The sequence below is a fragment of the Diadema antillarum genome, unplaced genomic scaffold (genome assembly GCF_040938485.1).
Source record: "Diadema antillarum isolate AM-2024a unplaced genomic scaffold, OU_Dant_1.0 seq00000620_RagTag, whole genome shotgun sequence".
NCBI lineage: Eukaryota > Metazoa > Echinodermata > Echinoidea > Diadematoida > Diadematidae > Diadema > Diadema antillarum.
This window is the reverse complement of record NW_027271543.1, coordinates 2,465,223-2,471,565: the sequence shown is the minus strand read 5'-3', so window position 1 is coordinate 2,471,565 and position 6,343 is coordinate 2,465,223. Positions and strand designations below refer to the sequence as shown.

General features: G+C 37.6%; 1 long non-coding RNA gene across 1 annotated transcript; it reads right to left on the bottom strand.

Moving 5' to 3' along the window:
- Positions 1–208: 208 nt before the first annotated feature.
- LOC139736091 (uncharacterized) lies at positions 209–1,662 on the bottom strand. The gene is made up of 3 exons (XR_011711237.1): positions 1,525–1,662; positions 816–922; positions 209–399 (listed from the first exon to the last, which is right to left on the bottom strand). It is a non-coding gene; the product is annotated as an uncharacterized lncRNA (long non-coding RNA).
- Positions 1,663–6,343: the final 4,681 nt, after the last annotated feature.

The following is a 6,343-nucleotide window of genomic DNA, read 5'->3' as shown; positions in this document are numbered from 1 at the left end:
ACTGCAACAACATAAAAACTCCTGCAACCATTTTTGACAGAGGCTAAAAAAAAATAATCAGCGTTAATTCATGTAAATCTTCGTTGTTGGAGTGATTGACTACATGCATATGCTTTACTGCATTCATTTAGCAAAACGTGCGTTAATTTTCTGCCCAATGAACGATCGACAGTCAAAAATTTGGTCAAGATGTCAAAGGCTTGACAAATATTCCAACATATTTGGGGTTTACATTTTACATGTATTATTGCTTACCTCCCATATTTCCTTTCGAAATAGAGTACAGGATGCACAGATTAGAAGTTGGTAGTCAGGACATCTGTCTCTTTCTTTTTTTCTCTCTCTTGTCCGTAGTTGGCTGCGGTTTGCAGGGTACATTTTGTCCACTTTGTGCTAATTCTGGTCGGAAATACAATTAACAAAAACTTAAATAAGTTATCATTTTTATGAGTGAAACAGGATAATCATACTGCAACAAAAACAAACACATTCATCATAAATTAGAATTAATCATCACGATCTCATGAATCCCTTAGTATGAGATTTTGGATCTTCAGATCACTGTCAACATAAAGTTGTCTTACATGTATACTTTAATCATGTCATTGTTATTATCATCTTTGATGCTCTAAAGCCATATCTTACTGAAAATGAATTATATAGGATGGAAGTCATCTTGACACCTGTAATTCCTGTACACAAATATTTGATTGTATCATGCTCTCATTTGTATGTGGATTAGGATATGATTTCCTTGCATAAATCGGTTTGTATTCATGAGATGATATTCCTGATTTTAAATCGTTGACACTTACTTGTGAGCTGGAAAGGGCATTCACGTCGCAGTCAAGACATCTTTCTATCTCCCCCTCACTCTAGTCGATGTGATCTCAAACTCAGCATGTCCATTTGTTGCTGATACCTTGATAAAAATAAAGAACAATACATCACAGCATATCACCCTTACGTCATACTTAACGCAACATAATAACAATGGAAAGTTAATTGATTTGAGACTAGAGACGTATTTTCATCTGTGGACACATTAAACACTTCTGCCAATTGACATGATTGAGAAATATTTCATTACATATAATATCTTACTTGATTACATTTATGTTTGATTTTTATATGATCTCATCTTCAGTAGATAGAATACCATTCTTTCATATGATCCTCTACAATAGAACATGCAATGAATTTACAAGAAAACAAGAATACACATTTGATCATAGATTTGCTCCCCTTCTTATATAAATGGAGATACAGTGTATAAGATTATTCTCCTCTCTTTGTTTGCAAAGTACTTGTACACTGCATTGTAATGCAACTGTCAAAGTGAAAACATGCTTGTTACAATTTATTCAAATGGAATAGGAATATTTGATACTCAATGTATTTAGATTTGGCATTATTTTCAACTGGGCACTAAAGTGATACATTTGATAAACAAACACTTAGTAAGTTAGTATTTAAAAGATATTTCAAATGAGACCGCTATTTAAGACATTTACCGTTTCTTACCTTCTGGTTGTTCTGCACTTTGTTGCAGGTAGAAAGAGCTCAGTCTTTACAATTAGATTTTGGCAAGTCAGGATAGGCCTATGTCTCTCTCTCTCTCTGGTGAAGTTTGAAGACAAGACTCAGTCTGTCCACTTGTTGGTACATCTAGCTGAAAACAGAAATCAACATGACTCAAATAATTTTTTCATCTTTAAAGCAGAGCATTATAAGCTAACAGTGAACAAAAAATAAAATCAATTTGAAATTTGATTGTTTTGAAAAGGCATCTTGACATTGACATAATTTTCTTTGTTCCCCATGCAAATCAATTATTACTAAAAACATATCTCTTTTATTAAGATGATATTTTTTTTTTAGCTTTTTAGAAAGTTAAAAAAGAAGAAGGAAGATATTTAGGTTTCAGTGAGTCGGTATAAATGATCCATTAAAAATGTAATATTTACATTTTTTTCAAATGAACCTTTATTCTTTGAGACATTAACATAAGAACTTGGTACTTATGAGTAAAGACATTTCTAAATACATTGTAGTTCCTCTTTGACTAGATCTATTTGTAAACTAGAAGAGTACATGTAAATGATTCACAGATTAGGAGATGTTGGCAGTCAGGACTGAACACTTTCTCTCTCTGAACTCACAGGTCTACAAATACCAGAAAGAGTGGAATCAACCTTAGATCTCTGCTCTAGAGACTAATATTAGTCTAGCTAATTTACGTTAGAGCTAATGTTCGGATCTTCTAATGTTAGTTCTAACATGAACTTTTTGATCAAAGTTAGCCTACATATATAGTACAATTATTATGGATAGATTTTAGAACCTCTAGATGTCTAAACTTAGGTCTAGCTGGGCCTAGTAAGCTGGGTCTTTACAACAAAACTGCCTAGATATGAGTAGTAGGTTACTAGAAACCTCTAACGTTAGGTAGAATCAGTGGCCCAGATCTTGACTAAGGTTAGACCTAGTATCGATCCTAATTCCAGACGCCAGCTATTTATGCTTCAGACCCCCGGCCCTAGACTTTATATTGTAGGTCTAGTATATTAGACTCTAAACGTTGGTAGATCTACATCTACACCTTCTGTATAGACTACAGCCCCTTGCCCTGGACCTGGCTCTAGCCCTACAAATACATCTAACCAGCGCAGTAACGTTAGTAGTACTGGGCCTGTACTGTCCACGTTATACAACTGCTAATGTGCTAACGTTAGGTGTTAAGTTCATTGTGATTATACTATCATAGGGCCTAGCCCGATTGAATTGTTTTGGCATAATAACAGGCGTAGCCGTACATTCTAACACTAACACTAACGTTAGAGTAACACTACCCCTACTAGCTAGTAATGTCCAACACTAACATTAGTATTAACAGTTAGAGAGAGTGTAACCGTTAGATAGATTAGACCTAACAGTAGACGAGGATTCAGTCCAACTGCATGTGATGAGGCCATAGATTACAAACCTAGATCGACCGAACAAGACACCTAAATCTAGACGTAGACCTAATGTTTGTTAGGCCTCTTTTCGCACCGTGTCAAGACGTGCTTTACGGAATAATCGGTGTTCCACTAACAAGCACCGCCGGCACGGTCGGGTGGCGGCCCGGGGGTTGGTATGGTAGGCATGCCCGCGCCCACGGGATCGGTGCGAAATACATTAATTACAGACATCGGCCTAACGTAGTACTAGCGCTTGAACCTTGATATTAACCAAGTCTCAGATCAAAGTTGTATATCTAACTGTTAGATCAAAACAGTTTTTTAAGTTCCGTTATGCAGTGCAATAAAGAACTATGTATTTATTTACTAAGTTACTTACATTCGAAGGAAATAGTCCCTTTTTCAGTCACCACGTTTCCAACTCAACGACCGAAACATGCAGCTCTCGCGCGAGAGATTTTACCTGTAGCTAGCTCGTAGGTCGTAGGGGTAGACGTACGCACACGTATTAAGTATTCGCACGCACACAAGCTGCGCGGGGCTACTGGAAAATGCTCGAAAATGCATTTTCTGAGTTCCTGCAAGTTCAGAGTTTTGATCAAAAGTAAAGATTTCTTCAAGAAAACTAGAAATAATATTGACACATTCAATTAAAGAAGCACTTGTAGTTTTATAAAACATTAAATTACTTTTGGAAGATCATCTAATTAGCTTGGAAAAACAAACTTTGCAGAACGTTAATTAATCTGTGAATATTATTTCGAGAAAACAACACCCAAACATTTGAGAGCCCCATATATGGCTGTACAAAATGACTTTTTAAATTGCTAAGGAAACACATTTAAATTGCAATTTCATTAAAAGGGACAATTGAAACTCATGATCTTTCAAATATCAATTGAATGCAAGCAAAAAATAAAAATCGTGATTTTTGACATGCTTCTGAATTTTGTGCTAAAAATGACATTTTTCGGCAAAAATGCGCGTGACATCCGGCCGTACGCTATTCCTTAGTATTTTTGCATGACTTTCAGTATGAGAACGGAGCATTAACAAAAAATGCCGTCGAATCCTTATCTAGAGCCTTTTTTGAGGTTTGGCTGGTCTACTACTTGGCCTTGAGAGTTTCTTGTTAAAACTATGGGCAGAGGTGACTCCAAAATAGTACTATTCACTGAGGGGCGCAGCCCCGAAGTGAATAGTACTAGTTTGGAGTCACCGAGGCCCATAGTTTTAACAAGAAACTCGAAACTAGGCAAAGTATATTTGTTTTATATTTTGGATCAAAAATTTGAATAAAAAGTGAAAATCATTATAGACCGTCTGTAGGTTTAGCCGCACTGCGGCGGCAGCGCAGCGCCTGCAATACGCAACAGTGCGAGAGATCGGAAATTGAAAAACGTAGTAGCCGTGGCACCGCCAGAGTTGGCCGTCGCATGTATCGCAAGCGCTCGTATGGCCGCTGCAAACCTGAACACTAGAATTCGGGACCGGACGCGGACGGGTACACTTGTAAAGAAGGGTGATTGTGACATCATTTTGCAAATAGTATACTATGTGCAAAATGTCGTCATAAAAGTGACGTCATTTTGCAAATAGTACTTCATGGAGTGTCAAACACACCAACACTCTAAAATAGTTCAAAATACCTATAATCACGTGAAGCTCTTTTACCCAATCAATGGAAGACAAATTTTTGATCCAAAATATAATACTCTTTATCGTCTGTTCGGTACGAATGTGTACGGTGAATCATGGAGCTGATACTAGTAGTAGGTCCATGGGTGAATCGTGGGTATGAAATGTGATCCAGTGGTGCAAGCCAGGGGCGGATCCAGAATTCCGTAAAGAGGGGGCGCGTTAACAAAACTAAAGGGGGGCGCACGCACCCCTCCCCCATTTTTTTCTTTTTATTTCTTTTGTTTCAACAAAAAAAATAAAGGGGGGGGGCGTGCGCCGGTTGAGGTCCTCCCTGGATCCGCCCCTGCAAGCAATGATCTTTGGTGCAGGGCAGTGCCGTATATTAAGATACGGCACTGGTGCAGGGACAACGCATTTTTATAGCATTGTGAAAGACGTCGATTACAAATATTCCATTACGAAAGTCCGGAATTATAAATGCGATTTTACACCGCACTAAAAGATAACTTTTTGTTGACCGGGGTATACTCTGAAGAAGTCTAATTTCTAAAAATCTGAGTATACAGTTTTCATAAGTTTGCTAAACTGGTGATTTTCAGGACTTTGTGAATAGCTGGTGTTATTTTTGGCTGAAATTTCATACCCTGAGTACGAAATTAAGACACACGTACACACACACACACACATACACACACACACATACAGAGCATCTGGGGCCCGAGTTCATAAAAAGTTGATACCGTACTATAGCAACTCTTGCAATTATTGTCATATCGTAACGACAAGAATCCAGCTTGGCTGATTGGCTGCTGCTATTTGTGATCTGATCCACTCTCCTATAAAGTATGCAGGTTTGCCGTTACCGTGTAGCGCATCGACGAGAAGTGTGGAATCATGATAAACGACAGAGATCTTTTAAGACCTCGTTAGTGTGAAAGATGATTACCTTTTGTCTTCCAATAAAATCATGTTGTGTATTGATATAAACCACTGCCGTTAATGAACTGTGGATTTGCAGAAATTATATATATTAAAAAAATGCCTGCTAATAAAATAGCATATGGGTACTAGTATAACCGTATGATATTGCATACGCAGCACTAACTTTTCACATGAATGAAATATGGGAATGATTGACAAGATTGATGTATAGATTTACGATAAAAGCATGATAGTTCCATAGAGATCATGGTCGGTGCCACGCTTTCAAGAGTGGGGGTCATTTCCGGGTTTCATTACATAAAGGCCTAACAAGAAAAAAAAATGGTCTTGAGCTAGTGCAGCATCTTTCTCATTCTACTTCCGGGTTTCTTCAGCTGACCTCTTCACAATGAGATAAAAAAGTCATTTAGGTGTTTTGAGTCGGTTTTATGTTCACTTTTCGTAGGGCAGCCCTTTCAGTTTAAAAAAACCTGATTTACAAAGGGGCCCTGCATAACTTCAAAATGCACACAAAGTTACATACAAAAATAAGGTACAAGTAATTGTGGTAAAAGTGAAAACTGGTGTTGAAGATCCAGAGTACATGGTAAAATATGTAAAATAGGCTTATACTCGCCAATATTACATCGTCCTAATTGCGTCAAGCTCCATCGCGTGATAACTGCTGAATTATATGCAAATAAAATATGGGGCTATCAAACGAGACAGACACCCTAGAGTCACATATAGCCCACGAGTTTAACATTGAAAAAACATTGAAAAAGATGGTGTCCAACTCACGGGCTGTATGACTCGTG